Raw genomic sequence first — 21,167 nt, 5'->3', positions numbered from 1 at the left:
GCAATGAGGGCTAGTGAATTTGAGGACAGCCCATAAAGTTGAAGCTTGTCGAGTAACAAGGAATGGTTTAAGAGGTCAAAGGCTTCAGTTAGGTCGAAGTGTAGAATCGTAATCGGAATTTGCAATTCGAAAGCATTAATCACATTATCAATTAGATTATAGAGAGCTTGTGTGGTAGATAGACCTTTCCTGAAACCGTACTGTCTATGATATAGTAGGTCATTTGATTCGAAATGACAAAGGAGTTGCTTGAATAAGATTCTCTCTAGGATTTTGCTTACTGTGGACAGAGTGGAAATGGGATGATAGTTTGAAGTATCAATTTTAGAACCCTTTTTGTAAAGAGGAATTACCGTGGCTTATATTAGAGAGTCAGGAAAAATTCCTTGAGAGATGCATTCATTTAGCAATAAGAGTAAGTGGTCACTGATGACCATAGGCGGTTCTAAACCTTCATGCTTGGGGGTGCCCAGAGGTGGAAAACGTCGGAGACCGGTCCCGAAGGGGACGGTCGCTCAGGGGAGGCCTAAGTTTCGGCTTTTATGTTTTACCCCTTTCTTACTGTCCTTTCTCTTTTTCTCTCCTTCCTTTCAACTTAAATACCTATAAATTAACTGCAGAAATTTTTCAGCAAAACTTTCCATCAAAACTACAATCTTGCCATAAAAACCCTAGTAAAAATAAAATGCCCTTAGTGCGTTCGGAGTGCACTCCGAGTGCACTCCGAACGCACTAAGTGTGTAGTGTGAGAGTGGGTGCGCTTCGAGTGCACTCGGGGTGCACTCGAGGTGCGTCCTAGGTGCGTCCTAGGTGCGTCCTAGGTGCCTCTGGAGTGTGTCCGAATCCACCGACGGGTCGAGGATACCTTTCCATTGTATCCGCGCCGGGTTTTTACCTGGCGGCGTGACCCTTGATGATCTACTGGTGGCGAATAATTTGCGAACCAATTTTTTTAATATTTGAAAATTGTCCGTTTATTTCGACGGATTCGGATTCAGCTTGCAATCCTGATGAAAAATATGTATACTTTTGAGTAGATATATTGGTAAGTTCGCGATCCAGAAATAAAAAAAAATGCAATGAGAAGCATTTTAGAAGCGCGGAAGAAATTCGCGAGTTTTGTAATTCAATAACTTATAGTTATACTTACTTTTAACTATACATATTTTTCATCAGGATTGCAAGCTGAAACTGAATCCGTCGAAATAAAAGGAAAATTTACAAACGTTAAAAAAATTGGTCCGCAAATTTTGGGCTCCCAATAGACTTGAGGACCGTTGACAGGTAAAGACTCGGCATCGACACAATGAGGAGAATGCCACGGTGAGCCAGGCCTGGATCCAGGAGCTCCTCGCCGAGATTTAGACGTTGATTCTATGTTTGCCCAAAAATGTTCTAATTTTTACGGCGTCTAATTTGACTGCCCAGACTTATACATGTATTTTCGGCTTCGAATGAAATGTAATGGCTCTCTTGTTAAAACATTCATATTTCGCGCCGAACTCAATGATCGCATCGATAATTACCGAATGCAACTCTTTAGTTAAGCATTTGCGTTGTTTTCGTTTGACGTGGGAACTTTCCCGCTTATCAAGTCACCACAGCATTGATTTTACGATAGAAATGTGCAACATGAGAATCCTCAACATTTTCCGTTTTTTTACGGTACTGTTATTATTTAGTGAAAATCGGTTCAATTGATCGAATCTACTGAAGAAAAAGTTAAATCAATTTCATAACTTATCCAAAAGATGCACCTGTTGGCCGATGGTGCGCTTTATGAAGCACTTAACACGTTAGCCATATATTTTGCATGGGGTGGGGTGATTTCCAAATAATAACGCAGAATTATGTTTCTTTGGAGAAATTTTCCTTCAAGGAGGAGGGGAGTGCAGACTGCAGACCCTCTGGACCAGGCCTCTTTCACGTCACGTCACTAAGCAAAAAAAAATAAAAATGACCCAATCCGAGGGAATTTTCCTTCGTTGAGAGTACTCTCTCTTCTATTTTCCTCTTATTACGATTGTGCTCACTGCCTCCTCGACGAATGTTGATGAGCTAGGCTAAAATTTTTTCGGATCAACCTCTCACAGCCAATTTTTCGATTTTCAAGGGTAGCACAAGCGGGAACGGTTCTTGTAGACACCCGTGCGGTAATTTCAAAAAAATGGTGAAAATATTATTTTGTGCTACTGGGTAGTGCCTTTGGATTTTACGCTGTCCGAGGAGCGGCGCTGCGCTTTGGACAGGAACGGTGCCCGACCCGCCTTTGTTTATGTAACCATGAGTCGAGCGACCGGCGACGACGTGACGGGGCTGCTGGTGCGAAGGCGCGTCGCGGATCGCGGAGAGGGTTGGGCCAAACACGGCGGCTTTCTCAGTCTCACAGTGTTCGGTTTCGAGGTCCAAGGGAAAACCCTCGCGGCGACGACGACGCGGCAAGCGCAAGCCGCCTGCCTGAGAAAATCCAACCCTCTGGTCAGTGGCCGGCGACGGCGGCAATTCTACCCTTGACTTGGCGGCTCTGCGGCGGCAGGTCTACCTTTGGTTCGGACCTGAGGCCGCAGCCCTTCTCGGCTCGCCCAGTGTTGAAAAGACCGGAAAAACGGGCGTTTTTGACTCGGGCGAAATTTTGCTCTGCGAGTGAGAAGGCCCATATTCGTACGATGGAATGGGACGTTTTGGCTCACGACAGTTTCAGCGAAGATAGCAGAGTCGAGATAAAAATTCAAACTTATTCGAGCTCATGTCGCTTCTTGGTTGAAAAACAATGGTCGGTAGAAGCTTTTAAATTTTATTAAGGAATTTAAGTTATAAAATATAATACCATGAATTTCGAACTTATTGAGAGCAACAGGGGGAACTCTATGATCGTGTATTAAGAAAGGGAGGGCCCTCAAGTCTGGTCTAACATAGCGTTGCGTCGTAGACATATGTAAAGCAACGATTTCCGCCAACTCAGGAAAAATAATCTCGACATTACAGAGCAAAGCACAGCACGAAGAAAACAGCATAAAAGGGCGCGAGCCGCAAAGGGTCGTTTTTTTAGCACCACGCTTCAAAAAAGGGTTGGGAATGGCAACAGCCGTGAGCAAGCTTGAGATAAGGCTGGAAACAAATCAAAGGCGTCTTGAGAGGTTTTCCGATTTAAAGCTACCAAGGAAGGCAACTATGGTATTTAATTTACGGATATATAATTAACTAGACAGTTGTAATTTTTTTAATCCTTCGCACTGTCACGTCGACTTTAGCAATGTTACAGAAGAAGGAAAGCTGGCCACAGAAAGGGAGGAGGAGACCAAATGTCAATTTCGTTGTTTTTAGAAACATTTTAGTGTAAAAATTAAAATTTACACAGCTTTAAAGTTTAGAAAAGTGTTGGAGTTTTTGGTATGACATACATCTTGGCTTCTGTAGTAAAAAATGCCGCGACTCTAGCCGAATGCACCGAAAGTATAGTAAGTTTTTCCAGATGTTTGAATATCTTTACTGTTCAGTATCACTGTATGAAAAATCAAGTAGACTCATGATAGAATTGACCGTACTTCTGGTAAAATTTGCCGTAATTTTTTTTTGTACCTCGAAAGGAACGGTCCAAAATCTTGTGAAAAACATTGTTTCATTATTTTTAGCAGAAAACTGATCATAATACTGTCTTTGAATTCTTGGGTAGTGTTTTTGAATGAGAGGAGAAAATTTGCAGAAACTGTCAAATAAATTTAGTTGGTCCCTTTTCCCATATAAAATGAAACGCGAGAAGAGATTTACAAAGTCGCGGTCGGAGGTACGTAATTTTTTAACTTAAACCATCGGAATAATTCTCACTAAATCTTGCTCTCAATTTTTCGGATAGCCTCTTTTATAAAAACAGGAAGTTAACAGTAAAAATCAATACACCAAATTCCTGTTCTTTTCATAATATAGGGCACAATTTGGCACTCAACGGTCAATCATCAACATTCTCATACTTGCATAGGTTGGAGTAATCATCAATCGCCCCTTGCGGAAATCGGATGGCTATGTTTGATCAGTTTTGCCATCATTCAGAAAATATGCATGAGGAAGAGAGGATGCCAAATTACTCCATTTTATTGGCAAGTAACAGTCATGCGCAGGAATGGTGACTAGAACTCGAAAGAAAAAGGCAACGACGTTCAGTTTGGAAATGAGCGAAAGTGAAGGGTTGAGTCCCGTCAGCACGGCTGATTGAAAGAAAGAGCAAGTGAATATTTCGCGTCTCCTAGCGGTCCGTGACACCCTCTCACGGCCAAGATTCTATTGTCAGCCCCCAAGCCCTACACCTACATCCATCTCACTTCAACTAACTGTCTCTCCTATACTTACATCTGCAAGAAACATTTGGCAAAATACTGTGCTCTCAAAAATGGATTAATTGAATCATTTTACGGTTTTTCCTTAATTTTAAATAAGTGTTTAAGTACGCCTGCGTGCGTTTTTTTTTTTTTTTTTATTATTATTTTCTTTAGTATTTGAGTTTTTCAACAATTTGTCCCTTTGATGGATATCTCGAAAACATAAAGGTTTACCGCCCTCATAAGTATAAGATACTTACGATCTATAAACATTATGACCTCCCTCTCTTCCCCGGCCCATTTCAATGAGACAGTTTTGCAGTTTGCAGTTTCTCTAGAATGTTGTAAAGTCCTCAAAACCAGTTGAGGCTCTTGTTTCCTTTATCCATTGATATCAAAATCGAGATCAAAAACTTAGTCGATAGACGCATTTTTATGGAGGCATTATAATTTTACATGGGCTTGCATATTGTAATTAGTATCAGAAATTGCATTTTATGGGGTACACTTTCCCATGAAGCAACATTTTTCTAGATCAGTAAGAAATTTCATTTTTTAAAAGAGAAACCACTCTGCAATATCACGAAGAAAAAAGCTCCGAGTGGCTCAATTTTTTTTTCAAAATAAACGACGAGAATTTACAATTTGAGCCCTGAGCGTGGCTTATAAAAACTGTAAATATTCTCTTTTTCTTGTACCTAATATTATACATCAGACTGTCATCACTTACTGGAAAAAAAAACACATTGGATCTAGAGTCCAGACTCTTAAAAACATTGACAAGAAAAAGTACTCTTGATTCCATCAGATTTAAGCTTAAATCAAGAACCAAGCCAAGCCATTTCCATTTGATTTAAGCTTAAATCTGATTGAATCAAGAGTCCTTTTTGTTTTCAAGAGTCTGAACTCTAGATCCCATGTGTTTTTTTTTTTTTTTTTTTTTTTTTTTTTTTTTTTTTTTTTTTTTTTCCAGTGAGCTCCAGTGTTTGATGGAAAATACTGTGGGGTGTCTTTTAGTTGCAAAATATTCGCCATTCTTTAGTCTCGGATGTCACAGCAATGAAGACCCCTCATTTTACTTTTTCCTATTAAATTATATTTTTAATTTTTTTTTTTCAATCATTTTGTATTTGCACACACACGCACACAAATTACAATCATGCAAGTGTGCAATTCATGAAGCATTTCTGTACTTTGCCGCACCTACTTTTCCAATGTCTCGTGCAAGTTCTTGCACCACTGATGCAGGTAAATTGGGATCGGAAAACTCGGTCTAATGCAAAAATTCCCCTTCTAGGCTCCTGTGGCACGGCTCATACGTATTTGGGAGTATTTGGGAGAAGAAAAATTGACTCACCGACGACCGCGACTGAGTGCGTCAGACACCGACACTGGAAAATATCCCTTTTCCCGCAGCGCCGTTCGGTTCGGTCACTGTGATAGCAGGAGCCAAGGAGCCTATACTGTCGTGCCAAGGAAAAACGCCGTATGAACCTTCAGGCGTCTCAAACTTTCCGTCGGTGAATCATAAATTCTCGGGAAAATTGTTGAATATTTATCTTCCGATTTTTTCTATAATTTTCTTCGCATTTTCACCTACAGTTCTTGAAACTTTCAAGAAAGGATATTCATTGCGTTCCTCAAAATTAAACATTACATCGAAGGAAATTGTTAACACTAGAATATTCATTCGGCGCGAAATATGAATGTTTTAACAAGAGAGCCATTACATTTCATTCGAAGCCGAAAATACATGTATAAGTCTGGGCAGTCAAATTAGACGCCGTAAAAATTAGAACATTTTTGGGCAAACATAGAATCAACGTCTAAATCTCGGCGAGGAGCTCCTGGATCCAGGCCTGGCTCACCGTGGCATTCTCCTCATTGTGTCGATGCCGAGTCTTTACCTGTCAACGGTCCTCAAGTCTATTGGGAGCCCAAAATTTGCGGACCAATTTTTTTAACGTTTGTAAATTTTCCTTTTATTTCGACGGATTCAGTTTCAGCTTGCAATCCTGATGAAAAATATGTATAGTTAAAAGTAAGTATAACTATAAGTTATTGAATTACAAAACTCGCGAATTTCTTCCGCGCTTCTAAAATGCTTCTCATTGCATTTTTTTTTATTTCTGGATCGCGAACTTACCAATATATCTACTCAAAAGTATACATATTTTTCATCAGGATTGCAAACTGAATCCGAATCCGTCGAAATAAACGGACAATTTTCAAATATTAAAAAAATTGGTTCGCAAATTATTCGCCACCAGTAGATCATCAAGGGTCACGCCGCCAGGTAAAAACCCGGCGCGGATACAATGGAAAGGTATCCTCGACCCGTCGGTGGATTCGGACACACTCCAGAGGCACCTAGGACGCACCTAGGACGCACCTCGAGTGCACCCCGAGTGCACTCGAAGCGCACCCACTCTCACACTACACACTTAGTGCGTTCGGAGTGCACTCGGAGTGCACTCCGAACGCACTAAGGGCATTTTATTTTTACTAGGGAAAACAGTAGAATCTTTGTAAAACACGGTTATCAATATTAATTCTGTTTAAAACATTTTCAATTAATTGCTGGTATTTTTTCTCAGTGTGAGCGAATACAGAATCTTTAAAAGCAAAAAGTATAAACTATGTACGTATTAAAAAAATAAGAGTTTTCACACTCAAATGATTATGACGTGGAAACTGCTGCCCTCGCGTGCGCGATTTTTGAAACATTCTTCAAGTCATATCAACCTCATGATTTACCAGAAGTCAACTTTCGACGAGATCCCCCCTCTTCCCATCACCCCTTGCCCATAATCATTGAAAACTGGACACCTGCAGATTTCAAAAATTCATGAAATAAAAATATTGCCAATTTTTTGCGCCTCATAGGCCTTGTCTCCGCTAGCCGCTTCACGAGATTTGTCCCAGGGAAAAATCCCACTCACGAAGTTGGGAAAAATATTGAGTTACTCAATATTTTCCCCAGTACCAAGTATGGCACTTGTATCCCTAGGACCCACCGAGAGAAGAAGAGGAAGTGAAAATGAATTGTGCGATATTTTATTCATTACTACATTGTTCATGTTTGTTTAGTTAAAATAATGTGTCTAATTGTCAATTGAGTGCAATTATTATTTTAATCCCGGTTTAATACTCGACTTTAACTAATTTATCTTCCCGCGCAAACTAGTCGCAGGACTGTATGAGCCCCGTCCCGTGGAGACGGTAACTGGGAAAAATCCCAGAAGTTTCATTCCTGCGATTCGAACTTGGGACAAATCCCATGAAAACGTCCCGTGGAGACAAGGCCATACAAAGATTTTTTCTCGACGTTTTTACTTGCCCAAAAGCCTCTTTCACGGTTCTGGTAACCGTACATAATTATTGCTTGGGGGTGCCCGGCTTCCACTGGCACCCCCGTAGAACCGCCTATGCTGATGACCGGAAAATAGTTTTTGAAAAAGCATGGTGGTAGATGCCCATCCGTATCAGTTTTATTAGGCTTGAGACTGCATTGGCTCACAAATTTTGTCATTTCGACTTCCAAATTTAAAACAATTCTCATATTCTTTGTTTAAGACCTTTTATAGGTTTACAAAACTCAATACAATAAATCAGAGCTTGTAGTATGGTCCCCTTTAAATTTAAAATTTATCAAATTCGGCGCCCTCCAGGCGGCAGCCAATCCCGTGGGAGCACTCTCGAACCCAGAAAGTGACGCCATAGGTGCTGCTTTCTGGTTGGTCGAGAGTGCTCTCAGTTCGTTTTTGGCTCGTTTTCCTAGATGTGCGAGTAAGTCGTTTGCTCTCGATAATTTTCCCTTTTTGGGGGTAATCCTTGCGGATTACCCCCCATCTTTCATCGTACGGGTCGGTAATGTTTCTGTAGTTAAATTTTTGGTCACGCCAAACTAAAGTTTTGTGTTTCTTGTTAATTTTCATCCCTTCTTCATTTGTGGCATGTGGCCTGAGTCTCTAGCCCGGCGCTCAGCAGTCTGTTCTGTTACCCCACATCGCTTCAAGCTTAAGATCTGAAAATGCAGAGTTCCATAAAAATCTAAAAAATTCTTGACATATATAAATACTTACTGAGGCCATTCTGAGGGTTCACGTTCTCCAGAAGGAATTGGCTGTGATAATCGATTCGAAATTCAGCACAGATAACCTCACTTGAATCATGGACTTTCTTATCTTATCTTATCTTATCTTACTTCTTACTATAGTAAAAAAAAATAAGGCCTTTTTTGTGTGTACGTCCGTGTCATTTCGCATTCTCATTGGTCTTTCATTAACCAATCAGAAAACGTCATTAAAAATCCCCGGGAAATTTAAAGGTATTCTTCCGTAAATCATTCGATATTAATGATAGGTAGACACGGATAAAAATAGGATGTATTTCTTCTAATTAACCAGGATAAAATGGAGGAATATTACCTATACAGGATAGTCCTGGAAAAACGGGATGTACCTCTATTAATAAACTGGGATGAAGGGAAGGATATCGATCTTTATGTATCGCTCTTCGATATATCGTTTGATTAAAAGGAATATTGACTGGGATAAAAGGTGATTTCTTCTCATTAACCAGTATAAAAGGTAGTAATATTACCTATACAGGATAGTCTTGGAAATAACGGGATGTACCTTTATTCATAAACCGGGATAACAGGAAGGATATCGATCTTTGTGTATCGATCTTCGATACATCATTTGTTCTAAAGCAGTATTGACTGGGATAAAACGGGATTTCTTCATAATAACCGGGATAAAAGAGAGGAATTTTACCTATACAGGATAGTCATGGATAAAACGGGATGTAACTATGTTAAGAAACCGGGATAACAGGAAGGATATCGATCTTCGATACATCGTTTGTTCTAAAGCAGTATTGACTGGGATAAAACGGGATTTCTTCATAGTGACCGGGATAATATGCAGTAATTTTACCTATACAGGATAGTCATGAATAAAACGGGATGTAACTATGTCGAGAAACCGGGATAACAGGAAGGATATCGATCTTCGATACATCGTTTGTTCTAAAGCAGTTTTGACTGGGATAAAACGGGATTTCTTCATAATAACCGGGATAAAAGGGAGGAATTTTATCTATACAGGATAGTCATGGATAAAACGGGATGTAACAATGTTAAGAAACCGGGTTAACAGGTCGGGCTACTCCGATTTTATCCCGGTCGTGATTTAGGGATTTTATCGTCAAAAAATGGGAAAATCGAGGAGAGGAACGGGTCCGCGGTTGCTAAGCAACCGCAGCATTCTCAGTTTGATGTGTTTGATGTGTTTTATCGATATTCGATATATCGTTTCATTTAAAGGAGTATTGACTGGTGTAAAAGGTGATTTCTTCTCATTAACCAGTATAAAAGGTAGGAATATTACCTCTACAGGATAGTCTTGGAACAAACGGGATGTACCTACATAAAGAAACCGGGATAACAGGAAGGATATCGATCTTTGTGTATCGATCTTCGATACATCGTTTCTTCTAAAGCAGTATTGACTGGGACACAACGGGATTATCCATGACTATCCTGTTTAGGTAAAATTGTCATTGCGATTATCGATACATGCGATTGTCAGTTTGATGTGTTTGATTTGTTTGATTGTGTTTCATGGTGTGTTTGTTGTGTTTGATTGTGTTTCATGATGTGTTTGCTGTTTTTCATGATGTGTTTGCTGTGTTTGATGTGTTTGATTGTGTTTCATGATGTGTTTGACGTGTTTGATGTGTTTTATGTGTTTCATGATGTGCTTGCTGTGTTTCATGATGTGTTTGATGTGTTTGATGTGTTTGATTGTGTTTCATGATGTGTTGGATGTGTTTGCTGTGTTTCATGATGCATTTGATGTGTTTTTTGTGACACTAAACACACAACAAACACAAAAAACACATCAAACTGATAATCGCATGTATCGATAATCACAATACGGCGAGGCTGCCCGTTCCTCTCCCCAATTTTCCCATTTTTTGACGATAAAATCCCTAAATCTCGACCGGGATAAAATCGGAGAAGCCCGACCTGTTAACCCGGTTTCTTAACATTGTTACATCCCGTTTTATCCATGACTATCCTGTATAGGTAAAATTCCTCCCTTTTATCCCGGTTATTATGAAGAAATCCCGTTTTATCCCAGTCAAAACTGCTTTAGAACAAACGATGTATCGAAGATCGATATCCTTCCTGTTATCCCGGTTTCTCGACATAGTTACATCCCGTTTTATTCATGACTATCCTGTATAGGTAAAATTACTGCATATTATCCCGGTCACTATGAAGAAATCCCGTTTTATCCCAGTCAATACTGCTTTAGAACAAACGATGTATCGAAGATCGATATCCTTCCTGTTATCCCGGTTTCTTAACATAGTTACATCCCGTTTTATCCATGACTATCCTGTATAGGTAAAATTCCTCTCTTTTATCCCGGTTATTATGAAGAAATCCCGTTTTATCCCAGTCAATACTGCTTTAGAACAAATGATGTATCGAAGATCGATACACAAAGATCGATATCCTTCCTGTTATCCCGGTTTATGAATAAAGGTACATCCCGTTATTTCCAAGACTATCCTGTATAGGTAATATTACTACCTTTTATACTGGTTAATGAGAAGAAATCACCTTTTATCCCAGTCAATATTCCTTTTAATCAAACGATATATCGAAGAGCGATACATAAAGATCGATATCCTTCCCTTCATCCCAGTTTATTAATAGAGGTACATCCCGTTTTTCCAGGACTATCCTGTATAGGTAATATTCCTCCATTTTATCCTGGTTAATTAGAAGAAATACATCCTATTTTTATCCGTGTCTACCTATCATTAATATCGAATGATTTACGGAAGAATACCTTTAAATTTCCCGGGGATTTTCAATGACGTTTTCTGATTGGTTAATGAAAGACCAATGAGAATGCGGAATGACACGGACGTACACACAAAAAAGGCCATCATGTTTACTTTCCATCCATCATGTTTTATCCCATATAAACCGTTTCAAACAGATTATTCACCTTATCTATAAATTCCAAACTTAATTGAAGTAAGTTTGTAGCTAAATTGATGATGATGTTTTGAATGAATAAGTATCTAACAGAACTTCAGCAGTATTAATAAAAATTACAAGAATAATGGGAATTAAAAAAAATTGTGTGATATTTTCATCATGAATTGACAGAATCTACGAGGGGGTTGGGCCGCGGAGCGGCCAGGGGGCGGAGCCCTCTAGTTTAATATAAAAAAAAACAAAGGCACTCTTGCCGACGCAAACCCTGCACTGTAAACTGTAACGCGCGCAAATGCTCGATCAGTGACTCATTTCGGTAATTGCCGCGAATATTTAAATTGACGCGCCATATTTAAATAAGATAAGATAAGATACTTTTATTCAAAAATTACAACATAATATAAAGACAATACATTAATCTGCCTAGCGAATTCTGAGGCACACTCCACAGTCTCGGCCCCAATTCTGATGTAAGACATGCACATATATTTATATACGCACGACCCATGATTGATGCTCATTACATGGTCTTTGGTCCAGGTCTGACATCAGGGGAGAACGTAACACTGTATTTCCTTCGGAAAATACATTTAAAAAAACCATTACTTTTTGCACACCCGATACCCGTAAGTATATCGTTTTTCGATGGTTTTGTGCTGACATAAGTTTCGACTATCAACCCCAAAGAGGGTAAATTCAAAGAGGCACCGACAAAAGCCGTACTGGTGCCAAGCCGCTAGTGATTTTAATACCTACTTATCACTATCAGCATCGTTAATAAATGTCCTCAGCGAGGACGACTATCTAAGGCCCAGTGAGCGTGCCCGGTCCCTTTCGTACCTCTAGCGAGCTCAATTTTGTCACGACTCTGACTTAGATCCGAGCCCAACCTTGGCCTATAATAATGGCTTGCATTCCAGTCGTGGTTGCAAAACTGTGCTACAAAGTGGCCACTCAATCGAAATAGAGCGCATAATGAACTCATCTCACCATCAGCTTCAATTTTAGTCGACAGCCTTGAATGTATAGTACATGTACTTCGTTTTTCTCGCCACCGCGTCGTCACTCTGCGAGTCCCTTCTCACCTAAACCACAGCAACATGCATCCAGACGGGAAAAATTTGGACAACATTTTGCAGCATATCGTAGAAGTACAATTTCCTTCACATTTAAGATATAACCACCAGTTCCCCTGCATATTTGCAACGCGTGAGCATTTCAGGCTTGGCGTGAAAAATGTCAAAATCGCGAATCACTGTTCCTAAGAGTTTCTGGCCTCATTAACACATCCCCTACGGTTTCAAAAAGTTTCACGCGAATAAGTTTCACGAAATTTTCCATCTCTGGTCACGTGTGATGAGAATTTTTATGAATGTACGTATTAGCCAAAAACGAGTGTGATAGGACGGGATCAGTCTGCCATCAGTCGACTGCAGGGCCCCTAAAGCGGTGGTTAAATTTGGAAATTCAAAGCATTCGAGTGAGCTGTTAAAAGTGATCATCTATTACATATGTATGTCATTCCAACATGAAAAAATCATTGAATCGTGTAGGCAAAACTCGATTTTTTGGGAGACAAACAAGCGGTTCAACAATAGGATGATTATCTTGGATTAGCTGATCCTTTACCTCATTTTGTGACATGTTTTCATCATTGGCAGGTACCTAGTTGTTCAGTTCCTTGGAACTCAATAAAGGGACCGCAACGGCAGATCCGCGGCGAGCGCGCCCTGGTGGCGGAAATAGCAAACGCGGTCGAATTAACATTACAATAATCTTACTTAATATTGATATGCCCCCGTCAACTTTGTTATAAGGTTGACACTTCTTGACATCTCCTTGATTGCCGGTCTATCAAGGTTACATCAATGTTGATATTGTCAGTTTTATCCTGACAATACTGATTTAACATTCCATTCATATTAGCAACATTACATCAACATATGTCAGCAAATAACAACATTGCTTTAAGATATCATGCTGAGTGGGGTCGTGCCATCTCTTTATGTCTTTTATTATTCTGGTCCATTTACATTTTGCGTTTTCCTGCTTCCCTAACTCCCCAAGTAGCATTTTTCAACGGAAAAATCGCGATATTTCGAAATTAAATTGCGATTTTCTTTACGATTTTATCGCCGATAAAATCGCCAAAAAATGGGGTTTGCGCTGTATCTCGCCGCGAGCCATATGACCTGCGTCGGCAGACTCACGCCGTAGTAATCCTAGCTCACTCGGGCCAACTTCCATCCCTATATACCTGCTTCTGAAATTGAAGAGACGTTCGTTGAAGATGTAATGGGAGACGTACCGGACATTAATAATACTAAAGAGATGGCATATTTGGACTACTTGCTGGAAAAATACACCGACCCCAATTCCCGTTATCCTCCCGCACCTTTGGCGAGCAAAAGGCTTTTCGAGGACAAATGCACTTACAACGCATGTGAATCATTCTACTCCCGTTATAATAGCTCGTTCAATCGTCACCATTCTAACCTCTATAAAATTATAGACGTTTTAAAAGACTTTCAAATTGGCACTTACATCAAAATACGCAGTGCGCCAACAGACGTCGTCAAGGCAAGAAAAAACCTATCCTCAAGAAGTATGCAAAGGTCCAGGAATATTATACAGGGTCATCCAAAAGTCACCTACCACCCCTGTAACTTTTTTCCTAATCGAGATAGAAGTTTGAAACTTTGGGAATGTTCCTCGGTTTAAGGTAGCAACTTTTTGGTCCACCCCCCCCCCCCCCAAATTTTAGGGGGCGGCCCCCTCTAAGGGGGCGGGGGCTATCTTATTTTTCAAATGGCAACCCCCTTTTTGTGATACCTCATTGGAAAGATAATAAAAATAGAAAATTTTTGGCGCAAACCGCAGGTCAAAATAATGATTTTTGACAAAATGGCGGCCGGTCAAAGTTCAAAATGGCGGAAATTTGGCATCTCCTTTTTTCATCGGCGGATTGGCCTGAAACTCAGAATCCTAGGGTTTTTCGGGAAGAGAAAAACGATTCTGGCATTAGTTTTCCAGAAATGTCAGTCCTTCTCAAAATGGCGGCGGTTAAAATGGCGGCTTAGAGCGAGCGGGACGTGGATATTTAGGCTGCTTATCGTCGGATTTGTATAAGACTTGGTGCCCGGGGGTATTTCGGCACAAGAAGAACGAATCTTTCATTGGATTTCTGAAATTTTTAAAAACTTTAAAATGGCGGCGAAAAAATGACGGAAGATCTATATCACGGCTGTTTACCGATGGATTTGCACAAAAGTCAATACTCTAGTGGTTTTTGGCTCGAAAAAAATTAATCTTTCATTAGATTTTTGAAACAATAAATATCGTCAAAATGGTGGCGGAAAAATAACGGAAAATCTGCATCCACCATCACCATTCGCATTTTTGTCAGTCCTTCTCAAAATGGCGGCGGTTAAAATGGCGGCTTAGAGCGGAACGTGGATATTTAGGCTGCTTATCGTCGGATTTGTATAAGACTTGGTGCCCGGGGGTATTTCGGCACGAGAAGAACGAATCTTTCATTGGACTTTTGAAATTCGATATGCATTGTTTCAAAAATCTAATGAAAGATTAATTTTTTTCGAGCCAAAAACCACTAGAGTATTGACTTTTGTGCAAATCCATCGGTAAACAGCCGTGATATAGATCTTCCGTCATTTTTTCGCCGCCATTTTAAAGTTTTTAAAAATTTCAGAAATCCAATGAAAGATTCGTTCTTCTTGTGCCGAAATACCCCCGGGCACCAAGTCTTATACAAATCCGACGATAAGCAGCCTAAATATCCACGTCCCGCTCGCTCTAAGCCGCCATTTTAACCGCCGCCATTTTGAGAAGGACTGACATTTCTGGAAAACTAATGCCAGAATCGTTTTTCTCTTCCCGAAAAACCCTAGGATTCTGAGTTTCAGGCCAATCCGCCGATGAAAAAAGGAGATGCCAAATTTCCGCCATTTTGAACTTTGACCGGCCGCCATTTTGTCAAAAATTAACATTTTGACCTGCGGTTTGCGCCAAAAATTTTCTATTTTTATTATCTTTCGAATGAGGTATCACAAAAAGGGGGTTGCCATTTGAAAAATAAGATAGCCCCCGCCCCCTTAGAGGGGGCCGCCCCCTCAAATTTGGGGGGGGGGGGTGGACCAAAAAGTTGCTACCTTAAACCGAGGAACATTCCCAAAGTTTCAAACTTCTATCTCGATTAGGAAGAAAGTTACAGGGGTGGTAGGTGACTTTTGGATGACCCTGTATAAATAACACTGTAAGTTTGAAAACCTTGTGATACTTAATTCTGAGAAACTGCCAGGCCGATTTCCTTGATTATTGTTGCAAACGAAAGCTATTGATGCCCAGATGATACCATGATCCGGAACGTTCAATGTCCGCTCTTGAAAGTTTTCGTGGAGCTTTTCAAATTTTTTCGCCCTAATCTTTCCCATGAGAGTGACCTCTGTGTGTATGTGTATAAGTCACTCTATGCAAGCTACTTGCGGATTGGTTCACGTCTCCTCACTTCTCGGAGAAGGGTTAAAGCGCTGAATAGCACGTCTGTATACAACACTCACTGTACCAGCGCTGAAAGGTGATTGCCTAACCTTCTATGAACACTCTACCCCTCCGCTCTGTCGGATGGGTTTTCCTCGCGCGGCTACCTCATCAAATGAATCTAGGACGAACACATTTTGGTGGGAAGTCCCCCCCCCTACGACCTTCTGATAGAATCTGCAACATCTGTAGAACAATGAAAATTGTATTCCTGATTTTTGGCTGATGCATTTTTACTTGGGAGATGCAGTGACCTAAGCCAACGGGTAGAGGAGGCCCTCCCCCCCTTCCTCATTCCTGGCTTTCCAAAAAAATGTCCAACACCTTTTTTGGATGTGGTCGGGAAGTTGCCTCTTAGCTCGGGGAGCGAATGATCTGGGGCCACGAGGCGGCACCCCGGCTAGGTAAGGAGGCGAGTGAAGCGAGCTGAAGCAGCTGATACTTGTATAATGCTGATTAGCTTGATGTCAACATACCGGGTGTTCCAGAGCACCCGTCCACTATCTTTTTCTCGGAAACGGCCGAAAATTGAGCTTCTAGATGAGTACTAGCATGGGTAAATCAACCCCAAAGAATTCAATGAAAATGTTTTCAGCCCTCTACAACCCCATTATAGGTAGATTTTAAGGGGGTGTCTCCGTTTATCGCATATTTCAAATACAGAGGGTATGTTTTGACATCGAATTTAAATTATTTGGCTAAAAATAAGAACTTTTTGCTCTATGCTCTTTTCCCCTAAACCCCCCACTTTTTGGAGTTAGAGGGCATTTTGGGAAACATTTTTGGGCAAAATTCAGCGTGACACTGGAGGCGTTAAAATTATTCAATTGTCAAAATCTAAAAGTCTCCTGAGAGAAGAGGGCAATAATACCTCTGTATCGATGTGCCTTATGACCCCCGTTCACCCAACATTATGGGAGCCACGACCTCCCCCCCCCCCCCCCCCCCATTTAGGGGCTTTGGAGGGCAAGAAGTCAAACATTTTAAATAGCAAGGGTATGATTTGATTTCAGATTTGGATTCCACGCGACAAGTTACGTAGAATCAATATGGCGCACGGCCTATTTGCCCCAAATTATTTTTGCCCTTTATTCTATCCAAAACACACGTCCTCTTACGAGGCAACAGGGTTCTAAAGTAATATGGAGCAAAAACGCCATACGCCCTAAAAATTCCGGGCAACTTTTCGCGTAGAATCCAAATCTGAGGTCAAAACACACCCTTGCTATTTGAAATTTCCGACTTACGGCCCTCCAAAGCTCCAACATTTTCCGGGGGTCGTGGACCCCATAATTTTGGATCCACATGGGTCATATGGCACACAAATAAAAAGGTCAGTGACCTCTTCTCTCGGGTGACTTTTACATTTTGAAAATCGAATAATTTTAACGCCTACAGTGTCTGATTGACATATGCTTAAAAAATGTTCCAAAATGCTCCAATAATTCCAAAACATGGGGATTTTGGGGGAAAACGCATAAGTAAACAAACAATTCTCATTTTCGGCCATTGAATTGAAGTTCAAGGTCAAAACATAGCATCCCTATTTGAAAGCGCGAGAAACGGGGGGCACCCCCTTTAAACACCCCCCACGGGGATTTGGAGGGCTGCCAACATTTTCATTGAATTCTTTGGGGTTGATTTACCCCCGCAAGTTTTTGTCCCGAAGCTCAATTTTCGGCTGTTTCCGAGAGAAAGATAGTGGACGGATGCTCTGGAACACCCGGTATAGCTCATATATGGTTAGATCATTTAGTGTATCACTGACAAACTTAATTCTCACACATACAGGGTGATCCAGACCACCCGTCCACTGTCTTTTTCTCGAAAACGGCGGAAAATTGAGCTTCGGGACAAAACGTTTCATTGAGTAAATCGACACCAAAGAATCGAATGAAAATATTTTCAGTCCTCCAAAACTGCCCCTTGGGGGTGTTTTCTTTTTTTGGGGGGGGGGGGGCGTCCCGTTTCTCGCGATTTTCAAATAGGAAGGGTATGTTTTGACTTTGGATTCGGAATCTACGGGAAAAAATAAGAACATTTTGCTCGTAGCCCTTTTTCCCTAAACCCCCATCTCTTGGAGTTATATGAGGCATTTTCGGGCAGTTTCCAATTCGATGCTGTAAGCGGCCAAATTATTCAAATTTCAAAATCTAAAAATCTCCTCAGCGGAGAGGTAGACCTTTTTATTGATGTGCCATATGGGCACATGACAGAAGAACCCCATTTCCTCATAAGAAGCTGTGTATTTTTGGAGAAAATGAGGGGTAAAAAAAAATTTGAAGCAAACAGTCCATGCGCCACATTAATTCTACATAACTTTTCGCGTAGAATCCATATCTGAAGTGGAAACATACCCTTGCCATTTGAAAATTTTAACTTGCGACCCGCCAAAGCCCCAAAATTTTTGAAAGGTCGTGGCCCTTAGAGTACCTATATAGCGAGAGTATGGACAGATCGCTTCATGGAGGGCTTAGGGCCCAAAAGTGCAGCCACCCTTCTAACCAACATTCTAGCGTACAAAATTTCACTGCCAGTCTGCACATTCCAATTCTAACCAAGAAGGCTAAGAATGTACATAAATGAGCGTTCTTCCGCAAAAATGAGTAAATTTATGCAACAAGTAAGTCAAATACGTGCTTTATAGACGATGGTTCGTAACAATTGTATTAGTAAAGCGCTCTGAATAATTGAGATTCATAGGTTGGCTGCATTTCTGGGCCCTAACTTTATTCGCGAAGACATCGGTGAAGGCCTGATGGATTTTCGGAGTTTCACATCTGTCTATACTCTCGCTATACAGGTACTCTAGTGGCCCTGAACATTTTGGAGCAACAGGGGTCATACGGCAGAGCAGTAAAAAGGTATTGACCTCTCCTCTCAGGAGATTTTTAGATTTTGAAATTTGAATAATGTGCCAGCTTACAGCATCGAATTGAAAATTGCTCCAAAAACACCCCAAAATGCCCCATAAATCCAAAAGATGGGGGTTTAGGGAAAAAGGGCTACGAGCAAAATGTTCTTATTTTTTCCCGTAGATTTCGAATCCAAAGTCAAAACATACCCTTCATATTTGAAAATCGCGAGAAACGGGACGGCACCCCCCCCCCCCCCCCCAAAGAAAACACCCCCAAGGGGCAATTTTGGAGGACTGAAAATATTTTCATTCGATTCTTTGGTGTCGATTTACTCAACGAAAGGTTTTGTCCCGAAGCTCAATTTTCCGCAGTTTTCGAGAAAAAGATATTGGACGGGTGGTCTGGATTATCCTGTAACTGGTATAGTACTTTAACTTATTGCTAACATGGCGACTCAGTATTATGCATGAAAACTCAATACCAGCACATTGCTATCAATTAGCTAACATTACACTTATTTTTAGCAGAGGCAAATTAAGCAATCAATCAAAAAGCAAAACCACATTAAAGAATCCAAACTCATTCTAATGCCTTTTAATTATTTGAATAAGGCCAGGGAAATTGCATATACTTCCCATCCAGATGCGCAACTTGGACAAGTCATTTCTAAACGGACGTTGCACGCATGACCCGACAGAGTTCGTTAGCTGTGGTGGAGGGAGGAGGGAGGCACCCGGCTAGGCTATGAGAAAAACCCACACACCGCACCGATCCAGGGAGACGACCGACTGGGGACCGGAGCAGCTTGCGTCTTTAACGACTCGGACCCGATGGTGCCAAATATCCCTTCGCCATAGGCGCAGAGGAACTTTCTGTGGGCGGAAGAGCGAGGAGTACCTACCTCATTCAGAGATGGGAGGGGGCTATTAAATATCCTACCCAGAGAAATCTGCTGGACTTAACCAGCTCCAAAAGAGGATTCGAGGGTTTTTTCGTGCTTCAAGGTAGGTTTCAAGGGGCAGCCCAAGTAGGTAGTATTTTTCAACGGAAAAATCGCGATACCTATTTTTAAATTTAGTTGCGTTTTTGTTACGATTTTTTGGCGATAAAAACGGTAGGATCATCAACATCTGAGCGATCATCCTTGATCTTGTCTCCATTTCATCGCGATAAAATCGCGTGCAATGAAATGAAAATTTTAACTCAATTTACCTATCACGATTTCTTGTTCGATAATATTGCAATAAATCGCCATCGATAAAATCGCGATTTTACTTCAAATTAATGTGATGAAATTGCAATTTACCGCTACTTTGTAGCCGATAATATTGCATTAAATCGACGTCGATAATCGCGATACATTCTTCGATCAAACGGCAATTTATCGCGATCAATGCTTAATACTTATTAGGAACCGCGCGAAAATGAGGAATTAAGTAATTTCTGCTGTAATGTTTAGGTACCTGTTCTTACTGAAAATTAAATCCGAGTATAATTTCAAAGATGAAAGATGTGACACGCACTTACCCGGCAAAATCCTCCACCTTTTTAGAGAGGGGATAAGTAGGTAGACTTTTATTAAAGGAAGGCCAGCGCCGGACTTGCTCGACTCCGTTCCACCCATGTCCTTCGCGCGTGGGAAATAGAACCGATGAGAAGGTACCTGTCAACTCTCCTCTCACTTCTGAGTGACGAAGTAAAATACCCACTAAAAAAAAAAAATTCTGGCGAATTGCACAGCCATGGAATTGGCAATGCTGACGAGTGCATGGCAATTGCAGTTGACGACAACGCTGGGATAGAGACCGGTCGCACAAACCGGTACAGCTCGAAGTTATGCATTTGCTGGCGACGTTGCTGTGGTAGGGGATCGAAGCGTCAGCCAGCCTGACTACCAGAGAATGTAAGAAATATTTTTAAACTGCTTACTTCTTCAACTAAGGTGAGTTCACTGAATGCTATTACCTGTACGACCGTGCTTACACGGGAAAAAAGATCTCCTTTACCTATTTCGTGTACGTACTTATAGGTATGGCCGTCGACGAGAATTCATTTCGAACACATGCTGAATGGGGGCCATCACGTGTACAATAGGGTGGAGCGTTTTTGGGCTTTTTTTTTATTTTGAAAATGGACATAGCACAGTAGTTGTGAAATGGTCTAAAAGTAACGCCTGAATTTTCCTGAATATTTTCGTCAACGTTTAGGCCTCCCGGATTGACGTTGACGTCAAAATTAGCGGAAAATCCGGGTTTTTTGACGATAACTTGGCAACATTGGCAAATACGACAAAAATGCATAGAATCAGAGTTGTTGGAAATTAAATTTCCAACAAATCACTTTCTTATCGTTTTTTCTGTAAGTGCAACCGTTTTAGTGTAAAATTCGAAAACCCGTATTTTTCCGGAAATT

At 40.9% G+C, this 21,167-nt stretch overlaps 1 protein-coding gene across 1 annotated transcript in view; it reads left to right on the top strand.

Annotated features, from left to right (window-relative positions):
• Positions 1-21,167, top strand: part of Inx2 (innexin 2) — a 109,926-nt gene that overhangs the window by 34,014 nt on the left and 54,745 nt on the right. The gene's annotated exons all lie outside the window — the stretch shown is intronic.

Source organism: Bemisia tabaci, chromosome 2 (assembly GCF_918797505.1).
Source record: "Bemisia tabaci chromosome 2, PGI_BMITA_v3".
NCBI lineage: Eukaryota > Metazoa > Arthropoda > Insecta > Hemiptera > Aleyrodidae > Bemisia > Bemisia tabaci.
This window is presented reverse-complemented; position numbering and strand designations above follow the sequence as displayed.